Below are 26,955 nucleotides of genomic sequence, written 5' to 3' on the forward strand. Positions count from 1 at the left end.
TAACTTAACTTTTATATATCAATAGTGTATCCCTGACTAGTGCTCGAGTATATAGGATTATGCATGCTTGTACATTCGATATTGTCCTTAGATAGGTTTGTTAAATCCTGAATTAGATACATATGCTACTGAGATAGGGTATATGATATGCATGTCATTGGAAAGCTAGCGAAAAATTAAGAACTTTTCATTTAGATAACGAATGGTTTCGATGAACGGATTAGAAGTTATAGTCAACTGAATTTTAGTATTATTGTTAAAATGAATATAATTACTATCGTCGTTATTATTTTAATAGAAATATCATTGTTATTATAAAATATCATTATTAATATTATGTTAGTATTATCATTTTATCATAATACCATTTTTAGTAAATATAAATATTGTTATTTTTTTATAGAATAATAATAATTATTATTACAAATTAATACAACTTTTACTTATCATTATTATGATCAATATTATTTTATCAAATAAATAGGGGATACAAAGATATTTTTCACCACGCGTAATATAATTACATTAATAATACTTATCACTATAGTTTTACGATATTAAGTGAACTTTATAAATTTTACTACTTAAGATATATAAAAGTATATTTTATCATATATAAACGTTAATATAAATTTTTATTAATAAATGACTTTTATTATTATAAAATCTAATAAATATATTTAAATATATAAAACGACTATAGTTAAGTTATATAATAAACACGTATAAATTTTAGAAGTCATTTTGGGTCAAGTTGACTTTTGTTGACTTTTGCATATTAGTCTCGAGCATTAGGATTGTGGTACACTATGACTTGACCAAAAATTGTTAGACAAATATTGACCAACATATAAATATATATAATTAATATAGGTTCGTGAATCCGAGGCCAACCTTGCACTTGTTAAATGACGTTATATGTATTTTTACTATGAAATACAGTATGGTGAGTTTCATTTGCTCCCTTTTATATATATTTTTAGGACTGAGAATACATGCACTGTTTTTATAAATGTTTTACGAAATAGGCACAAGTACTAAAACTAATTCTACGTGGGTTTAAACCAGAAATATACTCTTAGCTTGGTAACATTAAACTACTTGTCTATGTACGGTAGGCGCGAATCCTAAAGATAGATCTATTGGGCCTGACAAACCCCATCCTGACTATGAGATGCTTTAGTACTTCGAGGTTATTTTAAACACACCTGATCTGGTGTACTTCAGAGGGTAAAGCATGAACGTTAAGGCTTGTTACCGGGTGCCTACAACTTATAGAATACTTTTATACACTTGCGAGTGTACATATATTTATAAACGGAAATCTTGTGGTCTATTAATATATTGAAATGATTGTTATGATAAACCTATGAACTCACCAACCTTTTGGTTGACACTTTAAAGCATGTTTATTCTCAGGTATTAAAGAAATCTTCCGCTGTGCATTAGCTCATTTTAAGGATATTACTTGGAGTCATTCATGGCATATTTTGAAAGACGTTGCATTCGAGTCATTGAGTTCATCAAGATTATTATTAAGCCAAATTATAGTTGGATGTATTATGAAATGGTGTGCATGCCGTCAACTTTCGTTGTAAAGAAAGTTTGTCTTTTAAAAACGAATGCAATGTTTGTAAAATGTATCATATAGAGGTCAAATACCTCGCAATGTAATCAACTATTGTGAATCGTTTATAATGTATATGAACGGGTCCTTTCACAAACTGCCTACAACAATTTTCCAACGTATAGATCCCGAAAAGATACACGATTTGAAAAAAAAAACGGTGAAAAAATCGAAGCTACTAGTCAAAAGAAACGATAGATCGAACACTTTGGCCAAAGACACAAAACACGAAGCGCCACGAACCGTCGGTTGTTGAGTCCCTAAAGTAATTAAGGATTTAATTATGTTAAAATAGAATTTATTTGCACTAAAATGTTATGTGCAGCTTGTACAAGTTTGTTTATGTATAGACAACAAATATTGCTATGTCATATGTTTAGTATGCTGCCTAGTCTACCAGCACAAGGTAGAGAGTATTATTCGAATCAGCACAGGATGTATACCCAGCAATTCAAGAATATCAAGTGACTCAGCATAAGAAGAACCAGTATACCTGGTAAGCACCATACAACATTAGACAGCTATGCTCCATTACAAGCATAGTGGTTTCCTGAATGGTCTACATCAATCGTACTATTCAACAGAAGTCAAAGACAAAGTTGAACAGAAAAGGACACGCATCGGCGGCTGACAAGTGACCTTACAAGACCACGTGGGAATGCAGAAGTTTAACGCATGTGCAGACATGGCTTATCCTTTGTCAACGCCTAGGGAACACAACATTCTATTTGTTTAAACAAATAGTGGTGCCAAACCGAATTGGGGTGTTCCTGCAAATAGCTACCAAAGAGGAAAGAAGGGAGCACGCTCCCTGACACAATTGTCCCCACAGGTACAGACATCCTATGTGGAATAATTACACGGATAATAGGACTACTATAAATTGATGTATCCACTACTGTAATAACTAGTGGTGTGGGTTTTATAAGTTAGAGTCCAAAACGTGTAATAGCTTTAAGTTTATCCTCATAGCTATAAATTAGGTAAATCTGTATCAACCAACTATCATTCCGCCAAGGATAGTTGTAATTTTTTGTGATTCAATCAATAAAGAATAAACCGTTGAAAATTATCTGTGACTCTACTTAATATACTTACTTGAATACTAATTCGTGTTTAACTGTTAAGTTAATTAAAAGAATTGTATTCACCCCCCCCCCCCCTCTACAACTGGTATCAGAGCTTCATTCTTGATAATTTAATATCTTGGATCTGAATTCTCACATGGCTGCATATTCAAACACAGCTTACCTTGAAAATGGTTCATCCAATAGACTACCCAAATTTGATGAAGAGGAGTATGAAACTTGAAAGGCAAGGTTCATGCTTCATCTTGAGTCTATTGACTCACTCATGCCTAGCATTGCCACAGATGGTCCATATGTCTAAACTAAGACTATTGCAAGTGTTCCAGCTACTGCTAACGCTCCTGTTGTTCCTAGCAGAGAGGTTGTTCTCCCCACATCTGAATGGGATGCTGAGGACAAACGTCATGTTGGACTTGACCCTAAGATTAGAACCATGTTAGCTATAACATTGCCTAATCCATTGTTTAAACTGATTAAGGGAAAGCTGAATGCTAAGCTTATGATAGACTATCTAGATATCACCTATGAGGGTATGGGTGAGGTAAGGCAAAACAAGATTATTGCTTTGAAAAGAGAGTATGAAATGTTCTTTGCCTACAAGAGTGAAACCCATAAGCAAACCTTGATTAGGTTTAACTCCTTAGTTGCTGACCTGCTTACTTTAAAAATCACATACACTGATTTTGAACAAGTAAACAAATTCATTGACTCACTGCCTGCTAAATGGAAACCTGATACTAACCCATTAAGAACCACCCAGACTTTAAAGAATTTTAACATGTCTTCTCTCTATGGTACACTTTGGAACCATGAGAAGGCAGAAGCAAAGTTTGAGATTAACTTGAAAGAAAACTTTAAGTCTGTCTCCACCACTTGAAAATCTTCTAAGTTAGATCATACTGCTCTTATTGCTGCTGCTAAAAAGAAGGCTCAGAAAGATTTACTGGTTCAAAAGTTGATGGCAGAGGAAGATTCAGCTGAGGATAAGGTAGATAGTGGTACTGGGTCTGAAGAAAGCAGTGATGATGAAGATGATGTGGAAGGGTTTGCTGAAGGTATGGCTTTGCTGGCTAGGCAGTTCAAAAGGTTCAATCGTAATAGAACCAGCAAGTCATACATATGTAGTAAGAAACCAAGTGCTAGGTATAGCAGCAAATCAGTCAAGGGTCCTAAATCTGAATGTTACAATTGTAGGAAGATTGGACATTTCACTGCTGAATGCATGTCCAGGAAACCTTCAACATCACATGATAACTCCTTCTCAAAAGCTGATAAGTACAAGAACAAGTACAAAGCTATGAAGGCTTAGATAAAGGAAAGTGCAAAGGCTGATAAGAAGGGAAAGAAGCCAGAAAAGGTTCTAGTTGCTGAGCATCATCATTGGGATGAAACCAGCTCTTCTTCATCTTTTGACAGTGATACTGATGATGATGGTGTTGATTATGCTTCTGGTAAAAAGCTGTGTTTAATGGCCAAGGAGGTCGAGGAGTCTGATGAGGATGATAATGGTAGTACGTTTATGGCTAATATGAGGGAAGCTGATCTGAAAAAGGATTCACCTCAATGGAAATCTGAAATGCTGTATAAGGTTGTTATTTTTTGAACTTATACTGATGATGAAAAAGCTGAAATGTTTGACTACCTAAGAGTTGATTTATGCAGAGGCAGTAAACGTGAAGAAAGTTTGAAATCTGATAACAAATCCTTAAATGAAAAACTTAAAGGCAAAAACGATGAAATTAAAATCTTGAAAGATGAAATTTCAAAACATGAAAAACAAAATTTTGCTTTAAAGTCTCTTCACGTTGAGGCAGCAGATGTCAAGAACCAGTTAAACGATCTCAAAAAGTTTGTTGCTTCATGGTGTACATCTTCCCAATGCACAGCTAAATGTGTAAATCAGCAGGTGCCTGTCCAAGTTGAAGCCTTCTTTGCTGGTGACTATGCTAATGCTTCTGCTCTTGCAGAAGTTGCTTTTATGGACCCCATTCTTGAAACTGATCCTGAAGCTATCTTTCCAAATACTTTTGCTAAGATAGTTAAGGGTAAAAAGGTCTTAACAAATAAGTTTGTCAGACCTACAGAGACCCCACCACCGTCCATGAAAGAAATTTTGGGGAGTGAAGTTAAAGCTAAGGAAATCAAGGCTTCAATTGATGAAACTACTGATCCCTCAAGCATTTACTATATGACTCCTAAAGAAAGACAAATCAAGAAGGAGATAACTGAGAATAACAAGAGAAATCTAAAATCAGTTAAGCCTTCTAGCGGCCTCAATGCTGAGCCTACTAAAATTACAAATCAACTATGCACGAGAATATAATATAATATTTAATTAATTCTAAAGATTAAATATATAATATATCAAATAATATATATAATAATCATAATAGGGGTGTCGGTACGTAAAAGTAAACGAAATGAATTGGATATGTGGCTCATGCGATCGCATGAGGCCACCCTCACATTCTCATGCGATCGCATGAGGTGGTTAGGTGGGTTAAATGCCTATAAATTGAGTTCGAGCTGTTTGTTATTCATTCATTCTCAACTCTCTATCTCATTACATGTACTTCGTAATATTTAATTTAATTTATTTATTATTATTATTAGTTATTATTAATCTTATGATTATTATTATTATTATTAGTATTAATATTATTATTAGTACTATACATAAAATATTACGACGAGGGTATGTTCGAGCTATTTCAAAACGAATTTTGCGAGTGGGACAGAGCTAAGGAAATTATGGGTTATAGCTACGGAGGTTATGGGTAATATTCGTGGGTATGCTCGTAAGGTCAATCTAGTGTTTATCATCTCCGTTGCGTCTACGTATTTTCCTGCAATATTGAATCTCGATATTGATACGTGAGCACTCATAACTTAACTTTTACATATTATTAGTGTATCCCTGACTAGTGCTCGAGTAGATATGATTATGTATGCATGTATGTTTAATTTAGTTGTTAGCTAGTTATGATGAATCATAAGTTTGATACATATGCTACTGAGATAAGGTATATGATATGCATGTCGTTGGAAAGCTAGCGAAAAATTAAGAACTTTTCATTTAGAACTCGTGTGATTTCGACGAACGGATTAAAAGATATAGTCAACTGAATTATTATGAATTTTAGTATTATTGTTAAAATGATTATTATTACTATCGTCGTTATTATCGTCGTTATTATTATTGTTATCTAGTTATTATTATTATTATTATTATTATTATTATTATTATTATTATTATTATTATCATTAATATTATTATTATTATTATCATTAATATTATTATTAATATTATCATTATTAATATAAGTATTATTATTAAAATTGTTATTGTCATTATAATTATTATTGTTATTATCATTAAAAATTATTATTTATATTATCATTATTATTATAATTAATAGTATTATCATTAATATTATTATAATACTTATTAGTATCATTATCATTAAAATTAATATTTGTATCATCTAATTATTACGATTGCTATTATTATCATTATTATGAATACGATATAAAAGAGTACTAAAAGCTATTAAACGAATCGATTAGGAAATAATGAGTATAAGTATCATAATGAAATAAAAATATTATAAGTTATTGATTTAGATAAAAATATCATTTTCATTAATTTTATCATTATTATTATTATCAAAATTAATGTTAATATTAAAACTATCATTTTTATTAAAATTATCATATTTAATAGAAATATCATTGTTATTATAAAATATCATTATTATCATTTTAGTATTATTATATAAAATTATCATTTTTAATAAAATTATTATTTCTATATAAAATATTATTATTACAGTTAATATTAAAAAGTATTGTTATTATTAAGATTATCATGATTAGAATTATCATTTTATTATAATCATTAGTAAATATAAATATTGTTATTATCATTAGTAGAATAATAATAATTATTATAATTACAAAATAATACAACTTTTACTTATTATTATTATTATCAATATTATTTTATCAAATAAATATATAATACAAAGATATCTTTACCCTATGTAATATAATTCCATCAATAATACATACTACTATATTTTATGATATTATTGAATTTTATAAATTATATTACTTAAGATATATAAAAGTATATTTTTATCGTATATAAAATTTAATATAAATTTTTATTTAAAATGACGTGCATTATTTACTCTAATAAATTCTCATAAATATATTTTAAATGACTAATTAGGTTATATAATAAACATGTATAGATTTTGGAAGACATTTTAGAGTCAAATTGACTTTTGTTGACTTTGCATGATAAACTCGAGCATTAGGATTGTGGTACACTATGACTTGACCTAAATTGTTAGACATATATTGACCATTATATAAATATATATATATATATATATACTTCATATAGGTTCGTTAATCCGAGGCCAACCTTGCACTTGTTCAATGCCATCATATGCTTAAATACTACGAAATACAATAGGTGAGTTTCATTTGCTCCCTTTTTAAATGCTTTTGCAATATATATTTTTGGGACTGAGAATACATGCGCTGATTTTATAAATGCTTTACGAAATAGACACAAGTGATCGAAACTACATTCTATGGTTGAATTATCAAACCGAATATGCCCCCTTTTTAGCTTGGTACCCTAAGAATTGGTGTTTATTATAATTGCCGGGAATTGATGCGAATCCTAAAGATAGATCTATGGACACTAACAAGCCCCAGTCAGAGAATTTGAACTGCTTAAGTACTTCGATTTATCATGTCAGGTGTGAGTCCCGGAATGATGGGGATATTCTATATGCATCCTGTTAAGGTCGGTTACCAGATGTTTAACATATGAATGAATTTTAATTCGCGAGTTACGCGTATCAATATTTGAAATCTTGTGGTCTATTAAAATGATGGAAATGAATGATTATGATAAACTAATGAACTTACCAACCTTTTGGTTGACACTTTAAAGCATGTTTATTCTCAGGTATTAAGGAAATCTTCCATTGTGCATTTGCTCATTTTAGAGATATTACTTGGAATCATTCATGGCATATTTCAAAAGACGTTGCATTCAAGTTGTTGAGTTCGATAAAGATTATTGTTAAATAAATGATAGATTAGGTCATTTATAGTTTGGATATTATGAAATGGTATGCATGCCTGTCATCTTTCGATGTAATGAAAGTTGTCTTTTAAAAACGAATGCAATGTTTGTAAAATGTATCATATAGAGGTCAAATACCTCGCAATGTATCCATATGTTATTGTATTCATCCTTATGGATTGGGACGGGTCGTCTCATGTGGTATCAGAGCTGTGGTCTTATCGAACCAGGTCTACATTAGTGTGTCTAACTGATAGTCATTACGATGCATTAGTGAGTCTGGATATCGACCGTGTCTGCATGTCAAAAGTTTTGTTTATCATTTTTGTCAGAAATTACTTGCTTATCATTCTTAATCTGGACACATCTTATTGCATTGATTGCATGAATAGTGTATAGACAAAAATTCATATCTTAGCGTATCTGCTAATTCATATCTAAGTGTATCTATTACTATAAACTTTGCCTGACATATCCCGTAAATTCCCTCGTAATCTACGAAACCTTTTTACTCTATATATAGATATTCTATGTTAGAATACCATCTGATAGCCAGAAATCATTTCATATCGAAAAATCCTTTATCCAATCGTTCGAAATGGAATTCGTCATTAATTCAAGTCCCTCGGATTCCGAAATGGAATCTCATTCAAGCTCTGAAAGCAGTGTGACCGAAATGGATCAACCAATCAGCCATCATCTATTCTGGATGAATTGGGGATGCATTCGTAGCCTCCTTAATCATTGGAGACAAGAAGAAGGCGATCCTTTCCACCCCCCACATTGCCCTCTTGGCGAAGAACCTGAAGCACTTACCGGTGAACCTGTCCGAAACACCATTTTCTCTCTCATTTCCAGAGTATCCCGTCACGATTATATACTATACCAAATTCTAGATCTTATTTATCCGCTCGTCCGAACCGACAATCACCCCGGTGTAATAGAAGAAGTCAACGAGCTTCGCGTTCGGGTAGTGGCTTTGGAGAATATGGTGCAAAGGTTACAAACACCAGCAGCAGCACCAGCAGCATAACCAGTACCACCATCATCAACACCAACAGTACCATCACCACCATCAATAACAACATCCGCATCCCACACCTCAACATCACAATCTGTACCTCGCGCATCAACATCATACGCACCATAGATACCAAGGAGTACCAACAACAATAACTGATGAAGTATTAATTCATAACTTCATTGAAGAAACATTTTGCGACGATTATGTAGTCTCTAAAGTCTTAGAGATTACCTATTCTAGCCCTAACCATAAATCAGTTGAGTGAACCAAAATGATAGAAGGAAGAGTAGAAACCCTGACAAGGATGGTGTGTGATTTACAAGTTAGACTTGTTTTACCAACAACATTAACAATACCGTAGCATCACCAGCACAGTCAGTGCCGTCAACATCGGTAGAATCAGCAGCACCTATAACATCACAAACTCCGTCAGTTCAAAAATCATTGTGAACATCATTACGAATCAACAACGAGTATATTGTATCAACGAGTTATGAAGTATTAACTCATTTCCACTAAAAGATTTATATGTATATCTTATATATATAAATTTTTAAACCATAATAAATCTTTCCGTACTAAGTTATTATTTGTGAGTCTTAATTACTCGATTAATTCATATTACAAATCTGCAATGATGTACGTCCTTCGTCCGCAACTTAACCATCGTTAGCTACAATCTCTGTCTCAATTCGATAAATTCCAATTCATAATAAATCAAGTGTATTATTCAAATATATGTTTGATTTTACACTTTCATCATCGATGTACTCGAAACTTTTCAAATAACATCATTCGTGCCTTACGAAGTTCACAAGAATTTCACGAAAAACCAACATCATGCAACAACAAATAACGAAGTATTGATTCATAATTTCAATATCATTGAAGGAATACTTATGTAATTTCTAAAGTTTAGGAATTACTCAATTCTAGTTTCAACCGTAAATTAAATGAGTTTAATTTAATATTAATTCATTAAATCTATGTTACATCTAAAGAAAATATACACACATATATATTTTCATAAAGACTGTAATAAAATTCTTTTGTACAAAATATTAATTGTGAAAATTTTTTTTAACGGGTAGGTAATACCCGAGAAATATACGAATTCACAATTAATATGTTACATTCTTTGAATCTGAATCAACAATCATCCGCTATACTCCCTACATTCACAACAATATACATTCTTTATTAGAAATCAAAACAATCATTTTCATTCAAATTCAATTACATATTCTGATTTTGAAATCGCAGAATTCAATTCGAGATATAACCGGTATCATCACTCTTAGATTCCTACATCTTTCAAAGCTATACTTTGACATCAAAACTGTGTTAGAACATCATATGTATATTAACGATTACAATCTGTGTTCAAACCCTCCAAAATTCCTGAAGACACTTCAAATAATGAACAATCGAGATGATGATCCAACCACATATTACCCACAGTCTTGTACCTGAAAAACCCTCGAAACCAGAGTCATAGTTTAACACGTATCCGTGTCAGACCCTTTGGCATTTATTAGCTAAAATAATTTTTCAATTCCTTTTCAAAATAGACAGTTTTGTCACAGCTCCAACAATTTAACTTCGACTTTTCAATTGAAACAGTCTTATTATAACCTCGATATATACGATGCCCTTTCGCCATCGTTACCGGAGAACCGTTTATTTTCCACCACATTAACAATAAACTTATCAACAACTTAACTGATCTTTGATTTTTAGAAAAATTGTTATTTTCATTGGAACCCTATCATATACTCATCCGCACCTTGTAACAAGAATTTCCATACCAATTATTGAGAATCAGCAATCAGTATTTTGAAATCTCGCATTATGTCTACATCAACAGTTATATATACATATAACATCTACCTCTAAGACTTACATACTTCGAATGTGAAGTTTCTGAAAAACACCCTAAACTTTGAACTAGTTCTCAAAATGCTGATGAAGCAGCAAAAACTGTAAACAACCTTAACAGTAAAAAGTTTGATGATAAAGAATAGTGTGTTGGAAAAGCTCAGAAAAAGAAAAGGTTTGGAACTGGAAAACGGATTGAGCAAAGTATGAAGGAGGCTGTGGACAAATCACAAAGACGAAATCTACCTTCAAAGAATCCAAATTATTCAGTATCTGCTGAAATCCTTAGCAAATACCTTGCTCCTTACTCTAAAACCCTTGCGGACAATATTCTTCATCATCCTCTTATCTTAAATATTATAAGATATCATCGTATCTTCCATTATAAATATCCTCCATATTTCCGAAGAAATTTTCATAACCATTCTTATCTGAAATCATTTATCCCCTCGAGATTTATGTATCACATCATAAAGGAAACTATTTTAGTTTCTAAACATCTGAAACCTTCGAGTTTAAAAATAAGAATGTTTTGAAGTAGTGTTAGGGAACTGAAGCATGAGTTAGTATAATATAATGACACTTGATCAACATGATTATATTACAGTAATTCATGATGAGTTTCTAAATGGAACGTGATGATTCACAGATCATAACATCATCAAGTGCCATATTACACGACTCTTGTATTCTATTTAATCTATAAAAATATCAAGAAAATATTTTCTTGATGATTCGGTCTTTTCCAGGATATTCTGGTAATTTAAAAAAAAATCAAGATCGTACCATTATGATTTCCTTCTTAGAACATTAACTATGTTCATTCCGAAATTCATATCTATGAATTCTGGACCATTACATACGGTGCTTAATCGCAAGAAGAGGAAATGAAAGAATGAAGCTCTGAAATAGAAATGGGAGTATAAATCGCAACAAATAGAAGGGAGCATTAACTGGGGATGACAATGATTATAGAAGACAGAAGCAGGGACTTCGAAATATAAAAGAGGATATAAAACCCAACAACAACCCAGAAATTACAAATCGTATATATCGATGTATATAGCAATATAAAGACACGGAAGAACTAAAAACACTATAAAACTAAGAGTATAGTAGAAGTAAATAGATTCTTCCGGCGGCAGATGAAAAAGAAGAACGACATATATGAAAGTGAGGAGTATATCGAGAATCAACACTGGATGGAGCATATTGACGAATACTTTAAAATATGAGTTGAGGGAGAAAGAATAGAAGGTGTGAGTATAAGGAAACAAAGGAGTTGGATTTATAGTGAAATATCCGACAGAGAAATCGAAATCGATTATCGCATTAAATCGAAAAGGATCATAATTTCCTTGATCGTCGAAGAATCAAATCATATATAGATTACAAAGATTTTCTTTAATCCAGAGATCAACCGTGATGGCGTCAAAAGATAAGGCAAATCTCTATTTTCTCATTTCACTCTTCTACGATAGCTTCACTCATACGCTTCGAGAAATCAAATTATTTTATCCGTATTTCTTAATCATAATAAAAATTCTATGTATCAGCTTATATTCGTCATAATAACATTCTTACTGTTAGTCATGACGACCTCGATCAAATTTCGGGGACGAAATTTCTTTAACGGGTAGGTACTGTGACAACCCGGAAATTTCTGACCAAATTTAAACTTGATCTTTATATATTTCCGACACGATAAGCAAAGTCTGTAATGTTGAAATCTCAAAAACTTTGAACTATGTTCATGTAACCAATTACCCTTCGACTGTTCTCGACGATTCACGAACCATTAAATGGATATGATTGTATACATATGTGTGTATATATTATAACTTGAAAACGTAAACAAAATATTAGAAATAATACTTTATATGAACGTATTTGTTTCAATATATGTTTAATATATTTATCGATAGAATTAAAAGATAATATCAAATGATTGATTTATCAGTTACATTGCGATATGATTACGAGTCTCTGTTGAGAGGTCCACTTTGATTTAGGAAACCTTTTCTTTTTAACGATATCCGGAATAAATGGTAAAGTGATCTTTGAGTAAAGACAAAGTGTCAAGTAGCGGGAGCTAGACAGATTGGTAGAAATTCCTGTTAAAATTCCAATACATACCTTACAATAATTGCCTCGTGACTTTTGTTAAGATAAACTATTTAACTTTCATATTATTTAATATTAAAAATGGGGAATATAGATAACTTAGCAAATGAATATTGATAAGTTAAGTAAACGATTGTAACACTTGTTTATTGATTCGATTGATTTATAGATATGTTAATTAGAACGTTTGAGAAATTAAATTAAACGTTGGTGCATAAACGAATCATATCAAATTATGTACTAGAGCGTAAAACGTAAGGTAATATAATAATATCTAATATTTAAATGATTTTAAATATATTAAATTTTGAAATATAATTAGTAATTTCTAAAATATATAAGTTTATATTTTTTTAAATGATAATATCATTATTTTACAAAGTGATAAAATATAATATTAACTTAGTCGTAAAATGTCTTGAATTTAAAATAGTATTATTATAATATAAATTGGTAAATAACGAGACGTCGATTTATAGAAGCAAATGACCAAAATACTCAAATGAATAAGTTACACTTTGAGTGAGATAATTTTTCTTTGATTTGAGTCATGTTATTGATAAAGGTACGTTACACGAAACGTAAAGTACCAGTTTTCTAAGCGTACGAGAATGCTTTCGAAAAATCGGAACCGATACGTAAGTCGAGCGTCAACGTAGAATTCATCTGTGCTAAAATTTCAAATCAACTACGCTCGAGAATATAATATAATATTTAATTAATTCTAAAGATTAAATATATTATATATTAAATAATATATATAATAATCATAATAGGGGGTGTCGGTACGTAAAAGTAAACGAAATGAATTGGATATGTGGCTCATGCGATCGCATGAGGCCACCCTCACATTCTCATGCGATCGCATGATGTGTTTAGGTGGGTTAAATGCCTATAAATTGAGTCTGAGCTGTTTGTTATTCATTCATTCTCAACTCTCTATCTCATTACATGTACTCCGTAATATTTAATTTAATTTATTTATTATTATTATTAGTTATTATTAATCTTATGATTATTATTATTATTATTAGTATTAATATATTGTTATTAGTACTATACATAAAATATTACGACGAGGGTATGTTCGAGCTATTTCAAAACGAATTTTGCGAGTGGGATAGAGCTAAGGAAATTATGGGTTATAGCTACGGAGGTTATGGGTAATATTCGTGGGTATGCTCGTAAGGTCAATCTAGTGTTTATCGTCTCCGTTGCGTCTACGTACTTTCCTGCAATATTGAATCTCAATATTGATACGTGAGCACTCATAACTTAACTTTTACATATTATTAGTGTATCCCTTACTAGTGCTCGAGTAGATATGATTATGCATGCATGTACGTTTAATTTAGTTGTTAGCTAGTTATGATGAATCATAAGTTTGATACATATGCTATGGAGATAAGGTATATGATATGCATGTCGTTGGAAAGCTAGCGAAAAATTAAGAACTTTTCATTTAGAACTCGTGTGATTTCGATGAACAGATTAAAAGATATAGTCAACTGAATTATTATGAATTTTAGTATTATTGTTAAAATGATTATTATTACTATCGTCGTTATTATCGTCGTTATTATTATTGTTATCTAGTTGTTATTATTATTATTATTATTATTATTATTATTATTATTATTATTATTATTATTATTATTATTATTATTATTATTATCATTAATATTATTATTAATGTTGTCATTATTAATATAAGTATTATTATTAAAATTGTTATTGTCATTATAATTATTATTGTTATTATCATTAAAAATTATTATTTATATTATCATTATTATTATTATAATTACTAGTATTATCATTAATATTATTATAATACTTATTAGTATCATTATCATTAAAATTAATATTTGTATCATCTAATTATTACGATTGCTATTATTATCATTATTATGAATGCGATATAAAAGAGTACTAAAAGCTATTAAACGAGTCGATTAGGAAATAATGAGTATAAGTATCATAATGAAATAAAAATATTATAAGTTATTGATTTAGATAAAAATATCATTTTCATTAATTTTATCATTATTATTATTATTATTAAAAGTAATGTTAATATTAAAACTATCATTTTTATTAAAATTATCATATTTAATAGAAATATCATTGTTATTATAAAATATCATTATTATCATTTTAGTATTATTATTTAAAATTATCATTTTTAATAAAATTATTATTTCTATATAAAATATTATTATTACAGTTAATATTAAAAAGTATTATTATTATTAAGATTATCATGATTAGAATTATCATTTTATTATAATCATTAGTAAATATAAATATTGTTATTATCATTAGTAGAATAATAATAATTATTATTATTACAAAATAATACAACTTTTACTTATTATTATTATTATAAATATTATTTTATCAAATAAATATATAATACAAAGATATCTTTACCCTATGTAATATAATTCCATCAATAATACATACTACTATATTTTATGATATTATTGAATTTTATAAATTATATTACTTAAGATATATAAAAGTATATTTTTATCGTATATAAAATTTAATATAAATTTTTATTAAAAATGACGTGTATTATTTACTCTAATAAATTCTCATAAATATATTTTAAACGACTAATTAGGTTATATAATAAACATGTATAGATTTTGGAAGACATTTTAGAGTCAAATTGACTTTTGTTGACTTTGCATGATAAACTCGAGCATTAGGATTGTGGTACACTATGACTTGACCTAAATTGTTAGACATATATTGAACATTATATAAATATATATATATATACTTAATATAGGTTCATGAATCCGAGGCCAACCTTACACTTGTTCAATGCCATCATATGCTTAATTACTACGAAATACAATAGGTGAGTTTCATTTGCTCCCTTTTTAAATGCTTTTGCAATATATATTTTTGGGACTGTGAATACATGCGCTGCTTTTATAAATGCTTTACAAAATAGACACAAGTTATTGAAACTACATTTTATGGTTGAATTATCAAACCGAATATGCCCCTTTTTAGCTTGGTAGCCTAAGAATTGGTGTTTATTATAATTGCCACCAATTGACGCGAATCCTAAAGATAGATCTATGGGCACTAACAAGCCCATTCAGAGAATTTGAACTGCTTTAGTACTTCGGTTTATCATGTCCGATGTGAGTCCCGGAATGATGGGGATATTCTATATGCATCCTGTTAAGGTCGGTTACCAGGTGTTCACCATACGAATGAATTTTAATTCGTGAGTTACGCGTATCAATATATGAAATCTTGTGGTCTATTAAAATGATGGAAATGAATGATTATGATAAACTAATGAACTCACCAACCTTTTGGTTGGCACTTTAAAGCATGTTTATTCTCAGGTATTAAGGAAATCTTCCGTTGTGCATTTGCTCATTTTAGAGATATTACGTGGAATCATTCATCGCATATTTCAAAAGACGTTGCATTCAAGTTGTTGTGTTCGATAAAGATTATTGTTAAATAAATGACAGATTAGGTAATTTATAGTTTGGATATTATGAAATGGTATGCATGCCTGGCATCTTTTGATGTAATGAAAGTTGTCTTTTAAAAATGAATGCAATGTTTGTAAAATGTATCATATAGAGGTCAAATACCTCGTAATGTATCCATATGCTATTGTATTCGTCCGTATGGATTGGGACGGGTCGTCTCATGATGACCTCGATATCAAGACACTATCCAGTAGTCTTAATGTTAGGGTCATTTTAGGGTGATCTCGAGTATTTCAGCACAATCTGAAACCGAAGGTTATGCGCCGCCAAATGGTACTCCATCTGTCGGCGCATATTAATGATTTAAAAAAGCGTATTTAATGAAGTGACATTAGATTCAAATCTATATGCGTTATACATAATTACATTTCAATTGAAATAATAGGCCTTAAAACAATATGTACCATGCTAAGTCATGCATACATAAAAGGAATAATATGAATGAAATTCAAAACGGTCAAAATCGAAAAAAGGCAAAACTAAAGGCTTTCGAGGTCTCATTTCGAAAAATATATGGGATAAAATGCCTACGGCATTTTGCCAACGTATAGATCCCGAATAAATACGCGGTTTTAAAAAAACGGTGATTAAATCAGAGCTACGAGTCAAAAGATACGATAGATCGAACATTTTGGCCAAAGACACAAAACACCATGCACCACGAACCATCAGTGGTGTTTAGTGCGTGGTGCGATTTTGCGAGGAAAGATGACTTTTCAGAATCTAGACAACCTCGATTCGTAAGCACGTTTAGAGAGTCTTGCTCGTTCATCCGTTTTAGGGTGATCTTGAGATTTTCAGCACAATCTGAAATCGAAGGTTATGCGGCGCCAAATGGTAATCCATCTGGCAGCGCATACTAATGATTTAAAAAAACGTGTTTAATGAAGTTACATTAGATTCAAATTTATACCCATTATACATAATTACATTGCGAGTGAAATAATAGGCCTTAAAATGATATATACCATGCTAAGTCATGCGTACACAAAACTAATAATAAGATATAAATTGATAACATTCAAAGAGAACATTAAAAATGAGTAAAATGTATTTTTTCGGCATCCTGACGACCTCGATGTCAAGATACTATCTAGGAGACTTGATGTTGGGGTTGTTTTAGGGTGATCTCGAGAATTTTAGCACAATCTGAAACCGAAGGTTATGCGCCGCCAAAGGGTACTCCATTTGGCGGCGCATATTAATGATTTAAAAACGCGTGTTTAATGAAGTGACATTAGATTCAAATCTATATGCGTTATACATAATTGCATTGTGAGAGAAATCATAGGCCTTAAAACTATATGTACCATGCTAAGTCATGCATACACAAAAGGAATAATATGAATGAAATTCAAAACGGTCAAAATCGAAAAAGGCAAAGTTAAAGGCTATCGAGGAATCGTTTAGAAAAATATTTTGGAAAAATCTCCTATGGAAGTTTTCCAACGTATAGATCTCAAAAAAATACACGATTTGAAAAAAAACGATGACTAAATCGGAGCTACGAGTCAAAAGATACGATAGATCGAACATTTTGGCCAAAGACACAAAACACCAAGCACCATGAACCGTCAGTGGTGTTTGGTGCGTGGTGCGAATTTGTGAGGAAAGATGACTTTTTCGGAATCTAGATGACCTCGAATGGCAACCACATTCAAAGAGTCTTGCTAGTTCGGCCGTTTTAGAGTGATCTTGAGAATTTCAGCATAATCTAAAACTGAAGGTTATGCGCCGCCAAATGGTACTCCATCTGGCGGTGCATACTAATGATTTAAAAAAAACGTGTTTAATGAAGTGACATTAGATTCAAATTTATATGTGTTATACATAATTACATTGCGAGTGAAATAATAGGCCTTAAAATGATATATATCATGCTAAGTCATGCATACACAAAACTAATAATAAGATATAAATTGAAAACGTTCAAAGAGAACATTAAAAATGAGTAAAATTTCTTTTTTGGTATCCTGATGACCCCGATGTAATGACACTATCCAGGAGTCTTGATGTTAGGGTCATTTTAGGGTGATCTCGAGAATTTCAGCACAATCTGAAACCGAAGGTTATGCGCCGCTAAATGGTACTCCATCTGGCAGCGCATATTAATGATTTAAAAAAGCGTGTTTAATGAAGTGACATTAGATTCAAATCTATATGCGTTATACATAATTACATTGCGAGTGAAATAATAGGCCTTAAAACAATATGTACCATACTAAGTCATGCATACACAAAAGGAATAATATGAATGAAATTCAAAACGGTCAAACTCGAAAAAAGGCAAAACTTAAGGTTTTCGAGGTCTCGTTTTGAAAAATATTTGGGGAAAATCACCTATGGCAGTTTGCCAACGTATAGATCCCGAAAAAATTCACGATTTGAAAAAAAACGGTGACTAAATCGGAGCTACGAGTCAAAAGATACGATAGATCGAACATTTTGGCCAATGACACAAAACACCAAGTACCACGAACCGTCGGTGGTGTTTGGTGCGTGGTGCGATTTTGCGAGGAAATATGTCTTTTTTTAAATCTAGACGACCTCGAATAGCAAGCACGTTTAGAGTGATCTTGAGATTTTAAGCACAATCTGAAACTGAAGTTTATGCGCCGCCAAATGGTACTCCATCTGGCGATGCATACTAATGATATAAAAAACGTGTTTAATGAAGTTACATTAGATTCAAATTTATGCCCGTTATACATAATTACATTGCAAGTGAAATAATAGGCCTTAAAACGATATATACCCTGCTAAGTCTTGCATACCCAAAACTAATAATAAGATATAAATTGAAAACCTTCAAAGAGAACATTAAAAATGAGTACAATTTTTTTCGGCATCCTGACGACCTCGATGTCAATACACTATCCAGGAGTCTTGATGTTAGGGTCGTTTTAGGGTGATCTCGAGAATTTTATAACAATCTGAAACCGAAAGTTATGCGCCGGCAAATGGTACTCCATCTGACGGCGCATATTAATGATTTAAAAAAGCATGTTTAATGAAGTGACATTAGACTCAAATCTATATGTGTTATACATAATTACATTGCAAGTGAAATAATAGGCCTTGAAATAATATGTACCATGCTTAGTCATGCATACACAAAAGGAATAATATGAATGAAATTCAAAACAGTTAAAATCAATAAAAGGAAAAATTAAAGGCTTTCGAGGTCTCATTTCGAAAAATATTTGGGACAAATCGCCTATGGCAGTCTGCCAACGTATAGATCCCAAAAAAATACACGATTTGAAAAAAACGGTGACTAAATCGGAGATATGAGTCATAAGATACGATAAATCGAACATTTTGGCCAAAGACACAAAACACCATGCATCATGAACCGTCAGTGGTGTTTGGTGCGTGGTGCGATTTTGCGAGGAAAGATGACTTTTTCGGAATCTAGACGACCTTGAATGGCAAGAAAGTTCAGAGGGTCTTACTCGTTCGACCGTTTTAGAGTGATCTTGAGAATTTCAGCACAATCTGAAACTGAAGGTTATGCGCCGCCAAATGGTACTCCATCTGGCGGCGCATACTAATGATTTAAAAAAACGTGTTTAATGAAGTGACATTAGATTCAAATTTATATCCGTTATACATAATTACATTGCGAGTGAAATAATAGGCCTTAAAACGATATATATTATGCTAAGTCATGCATATACAAAACTAATAATAAGATATAAATTGAAAACGTTCAAAGAGAACATTAAAATTGAGTTAAATGTCTTTTTTCGGCATCCTGACGACCTCGATGTGAAGACACTATCCAGGAGTCTTGATGTTAGGATTCAAATCTATATGCGTTATACATAATTACATTGTGAGTGAAATAAAAGGCCTTAAAATAATATGTACCATGCAAAGTCATGCATACACAAAAAGAATAATATGAATGAAATTTAAAACGGTCAAAATCGAAAAAGGCAAAATCGAAGGCTTTCGAGGTCTCGTTTCGAAAAATATTTGGGGAAAAATGCATACGGAAGTTTGCCAACTTATAGATTCTGAAAAATACACGAAACCTGAGGTAGTAATAATGTTCATAACATCATTCGATTCATAAATTTAAAACTACCTTATTCGAAGGTTTAAACTTGTAATCACTAGAACATAGTTTAGTTAATTCTAAACTTGTTCGCAAACAAAAGTTAATCCTTCTAACTTGACTTTTAAAATCAACTAAACACATTTTCTATATCTATATGATATGCTAACTTAATGATTTAAAACCTGAAAACACGAAAAAATACCGTAAAACCGGATATACGCCGTCGTAGTAACACCGCGGGTTGTTTTGGGTTAGTTAATTAAAAACTATGTTAAACTTTGATTTAAAAGTTGTTCTTATGAGAAAATGATTTTTCTTATGAACATGAAACTATATCCAAAAATCATGGTTAAACTCAAAGTGGAAGTATGTTTTCCAAAATGGTCATCTAGACGTCGTTCTTTCGACTGAAATGACTACCTTTACAAAAATGACTTGTAACCTGTATTTTCGACTATAAACTTATACCTTTTCTGTTTAGATTCATAAAATTAAGTTCAATATGAAACCATAGCAACTTGAAACACTCAAAACGGATTTAAAACGAAGAAGTTATGGGTAAAACAAGATTGGATAAATTTTCTTGTTGTAGCTACGTGAAAATTGGTAACAAAACTATATTAATCATATCTTAGCTAACTCATATTGTATTATACATGTATTCTAATATATTATATAATCTTGGGATACCATAGACACGTATGCAAATGTTTTAACATATCATATCGACCCATGTATATATATTATTTGGAACAACCATAGACACTCTATATGCAGTAATGTTGGAGTTAGCTATACATGGTTGAGGTAGATTCCAAAAATATGTATACTTTGAGTTGTGATCTAGCCTGAGACGTGTATACATTGGGTCATGGATTGATTCAAGATAATATATATCGATTTATTTCTGTACATCTAACTGTGGACAACTAGTTGTAGGTTACTAACGAGGACAGCTGACTTAATAAACTTAAAACAGTAAAACGTATTAAAAATGTTATAAATATATTTTGAACATACTTTGATATATATGTACATATTTTTTATAGGTTCGTGAATCGACCAGTGGCCAAGTCTTACTTCCCGACGAAGTAAAAATATGTGAAAGTGAGTTATAGTCCTACTTTTAAAATCTAATATTTTTGGGATGAGAATACATGCAGCTTTATAAATGATTTACAAAATAGACACAAGTACATGAAACTACTTTCTATGGTTGAACAATCGAAGCCGAATATGCCCTTTTACTTGGTAACCTAAAAATTAGTAAACCAGTCTACTAATTGACGCGAATCATAAAGATAGATCTATTGGGCCCAACAAACCCCTCCGTTGTAGCAGATGCTTTAGTACTTCGATGTTGTTTTATCATGTCCGATGGATGTCCCGGAATGATAGGGGATATTCTTATATGCATCTTGTTAATGTTGGTTACCAGGTGTTCAATCCATATGAATGATTTTTATCTCTATGTATGGGATGTATATTGAAATATGAAATCTTGTAGTCTATTATTATGATTTGATAATATATAGCTTAAACCTATAACTCACCAACATTTTTGTTGATGGTTTTAAGCATGTTTATTCTCAGGTGATTATTAAGAGCTTCCGGTGTTGCATACTAAAATAAGGACAAGATTTGAAGTCTATGCTTGTATGATATAGTGTAAAAACTGCATTCAAGAAACTTATTTTTGATGTAATATATTCTTATTGTAAACCATTATGTAATGGTCGTGTGTAAACGGTATATTTTAGATTATCATTATTTGATAATCTACGTAATGCTTTTTAAACCTTTATCGATAAAATAAACGTTATAATTATTTTAAAAATGAATGCAGTCTTTGAAAAATGTCTCATATAGAGGTCAAAACCTCGCGACGAAATCAATTAATATGGAATGTTTATAATCAATATGAACGGGACATTTCAGTTGGTATCAGAGCGTTGGTCTTAGAGAATCAGAAATTTGCATTAGTGTGTCTTATCGAGTTTGTTAGGATACATTAGTGAGTCTGGACTTCGACCGTGTTTTCTTTAAAAACGATTGCTTAACACTTTTGTTGGAAACTATATATTATTAACATGTAAATATTATGTGATCTATTAACCTCTTAATGTGTTTGATATTGTGTGATAGATGTCTACCACTAGTACAAATTCTATCGACTCATCTAATAATAATGAAGAGTCGAATATACTTTGGGAAGATTCACAAATTCCCGAAGAGGAACCGGAAGAGGAGGAACCGGAAGAAGAAGAGGTTTCGGATGTGACGACCCGGAAATTTCCGACCAAATTTAAACTTAATCTTTATATGTTTTTCGACACGATAAGCAGAGTCTGTAATGTTGAAATCTTAAAAACTTTGAACTGTGTTCATGTATTCATTTACCCTTCGACTGCTCTCGACGATTCACGGACAATTAATTGTAAATAGATGTGTGTGTATATATATATAAATAATAATTCGAAATATAATTTGAAGTATTATATGCATATTGTAACATATATAAATTATGTAAATATTAAATATATTATTATATAATATAAGTATTACACAATTAATAATGTGTTATAATTTTTTTTATTTAATATCTTTATTATTATAATTACTAGGAAAATTATAACTATTATGATTATTATTATATTCATAGTTGTTAATATTACTATTATTATTATTATTGTTTATATAATTATTATTATTATTATTATTATTATTATTATTATTATTATTATTATTATTATTATTATTAGTAATAATATTATTATTAACATATTTATTTATTTATTAATACAAAATCTATATATATCTGGATTCAGTTAGACATCTTAATCGACTTTATTAAAGTCGTACTATCTGTCTCCAAATTTCTCCATAACTTTATCAATTGTACAAAATCAGATGTAAGCAGATTCTACTTTTCTTGTGTTTTTTATTCAATTTTTCTGTTCTTCTTTTCGTTTGATTGATAAATTGAAACCATGTCAATATCAAAAATCACAGAAAGGATTTGATTCAATTACCCATCTATTTCAGAGTTTTATTTTTTTTTATTATTTTTGTCCTGATAAATAAATTCTGTTTTCCATCATATTCAACTATCCCCACTTACAGGACTTTTTTCTCTTTCTATTTTTGTTTAAGAATCTAATCTAATCCATATATGCATACATAGATAACATACATACATAAGAAAACCATCTATCTACTTTCTCTCCTTTCTTGATCAATCCATCATCACCAAAGAACCCAAAACCTAGTTACAAGTTGTTAACCATCGAATCCGAAAACCCACTTGAGTTTATTCGAAACCCGTTCAAGAACACCACTTTCGAACACCGTTGAAAACCACCACACCATCTTTATGAAACAATCTCCAAACCCTCTCCTCCACTATCACCACTACTAGACTACGACTAGTCATCATATTTTTACTACTACTCGTGAACACCATCAACACGAAAATGCAGCTGCTGCACCCACTTGATGCTCGAAATAAAACGGCTACGGTTAAGGTATCTTATCTCCAACCACCACCTTTCTTTTTGCTTTCCTTCTCTCATTGTAATCTAACACACGAGCCATAATGAATTGATACTAATCGAACCATCACCAACATGATGCTACAATTGTATTTCTGTTGCTAACCGCTGTTCAACAGACCCCAAACCCATCGATATAACTACTGAATTTCGCTGCAACTGTTACGTATTAATTTCCTATTTCTAATTTAAACTACCGCAAACAACCACCATTTAACCACCTTCGCTACTGCTATATTTCTGTTAAATACCACTACTACTGCTGTAACGATGCTGCAATTACAGCTGCCTTGTCTTCACTGTTTCTGTCAAGCAAACCCACCCACATTACTTTTTTTACTGATTCCATTTTTCTTTTAAAATAAAACTCCTTCGGTAGATAATAAGAATGATAAAATAAAAGACTATGGAGTGATCTTCTTTATCTTCTTGGGCCGACCATAGTGGGTGACATATAGGGGACATTTTGTCTTTTCTTTTACAAGTATTAGGTGATAAGTACTGATGAGTGGGGACACAATGAAATAAGGATGCGCGAATTCAGGATACGATTGGAACTTTTTGTGGATTTATACGATAGTTAATTGTATGTAGGGACCGTGAATTTGTTTTACTGTTAGACCTTGAACTTCTATTGTAGGCCATGAAACTTCAATTCAAATAAAACATTGCTGTTACTTGGGCCAAAGTAAATTTTAGACCAGATTTTAGATGTTGATGGGCTAGATGGGTGATGATATTATGTGAAAATAATGAGTAATGATGATAAGAGTATGATATATGATGGTATGATAATAATAACTAGGTAATAAAGTTAATCATGATTAAGATGGTGATTAATGAAATGAATGAAGATCATGGTATGGTATAGATAATGCTTAAATGAATTGATGATGATCCAACGATGGTTATGATTATAATATAAGGATTATGATCATACAGTGAATGAGGAGGATTATAATAATAGGACACAATAATGATGATGTTTAGTGTGAACTAAGATGATGATTATAAAAAAAAAAAAATTGAATACAATGATGATAACACAAATAAATGATGGTGGGTGATTATAAATTGGACGAAGGATAAAATTATGGTGGGGCAGTATATGAAAACAAATTTTAAAGGAAAGTTAGGAAATTGATTTTTTTTAGTGATGAGCTGGACATATTCTTTTTGATCGATGAAACTGCAAAAATTAAAACAACTTCAAGTTGACATTGGGCCGTGACACTATTGGGTTGTTATTGGACCATACTTTTGCTATTGGACCGTATTATTTGGACTTGCTGTTGGGCCAAAGTGAAACTTGGGCCAACTAGTTGTTTGTGGACTTGCAACTTGGGTCATATATAACTAAATCAGAAGCTGAATCAGAAATGTATAGATAGAATGATGGTTAGGGGTTTGGTGTTTAACCGAGAGGTCTTAGGTTCGATCCTGGACCGGGGCAATTTATTTTTATTAAGCCTTTCCCATTCAAGCTAGTTATTTTATTTATCTATTTATTTATCATTATTATTATTATTATTATTATTATTATTATTATTATTATGATTAGCATTACTATTATCATTAAAAGTATTATTATTAGCATTAAGGTTACTATTAGTAGTATCATTATGAGTAAAACTATTATAGTTATTATTATTATCAATAGTGGTATTATTATGATCCTTATTACTAAAAGTATTTTTTAAATTTTTTTTATAATTTTCATTAGTATTAATATTGAAATTAACATTTTATTTAAACTATCATTTTTTTTTATTTTAAAAGTATCACTTTTATTATTATTAAAATTATCAAAAAAATTTATCATAATTAGTATTATTTTTATCATTATTATTGGTACTATTAGTATATCAAATAAAGATTTTCTATATAAAAATATATTTATGACATAAAACCTAACCATATTAATACTTTAGTAATAAATGTTAACTATATATATAGAAAATAAATATATCTAATTAAGTTATTAATAAAACACACGATATAAAATAACAATTAAAATCACTAATAAAATATATATATTTGTTCGATTTCCATTACATGTGTTAATATTCATAATTGAATATAGGTTCGTGAATCCGAGGCCAACCCTACACTTGTTCAATATCGTCATATGTATTTTTACTATAAAATACAGTAATGTGAGTTCATTTGATTCCCTTTTACTCTTTATATTTTTGGAACTGAGAATACATGCGCTGTTTTTATAACTGCTTTACTAAATGCTTTGAAATATATTTTGAACTACGAATGCATGAAATGCTTTTATAAATGTTTGACGAGATAGACACAAGCAAAACATTCCTCGAATGAATTATTATGTAGACAGAAGTTCTGCGGATTATTATTGAATTATGTGGACATGATAATTGCCACCATTGAATTATGTGGACATGATAATTGCCACCATTGAATTATGTGGACATGATAATTGCCACCAATTGATATGAATGTTATGTGTCGAGAGAATGATTTTTATACACAGGTTATGTATATTGTTTTTGTGCACGAGATATGTGTACGGTTACTATAATTTATGAAAGGTGATTTCGTACACGAGAAAGGTGTACTGTATTTTAAAGATATCGCATGTACATTACAGGTGGGTATAGGATTCGGGCCCATTTGTACCATGCAGGATTTAAATCTTGTGGTCTATCAAATTGATGAATTTTATTGTTTTATGATAAACCTATGAACTCACCAACCTTTTGGTTGACACTTGAAAGCATGTTTATTCTCAGGTATGAAAGAAATCTTCCCCTGTGCATTTGCTCATTTTAGAGATGTTACTTGGAGTCATTCATGACATATTTCAAAAGACGTTGCATTCGAGTCATCGAGTTCATCAAGATCATTATTTAGTCAATTATAGTTGGATGTATTATGAAATGGTATGCATGTCATCAACTTTCAATGAAATGAAAGTTTGTCTTTTAAAACGA

This window comes from Rutidosis leptorrhynchoides, chromosome 2 (assembly GCF_046630445.1).
Source record: "Rutidosis leptorrhynchoides isolate AG116_Rl617_1_P2 chromosome 2, CSIRO_AGI_Rlap_v1, whole genome shotgun sequence".
Taxonomy (NCBI): domain Eukaryota; kingdom Viridiplantae; phylum Streptophyta; class Magnoliopsida; order Asterales; family Asteraceae; genus Rutidosis; species Rutidosis leptorrhynchoides.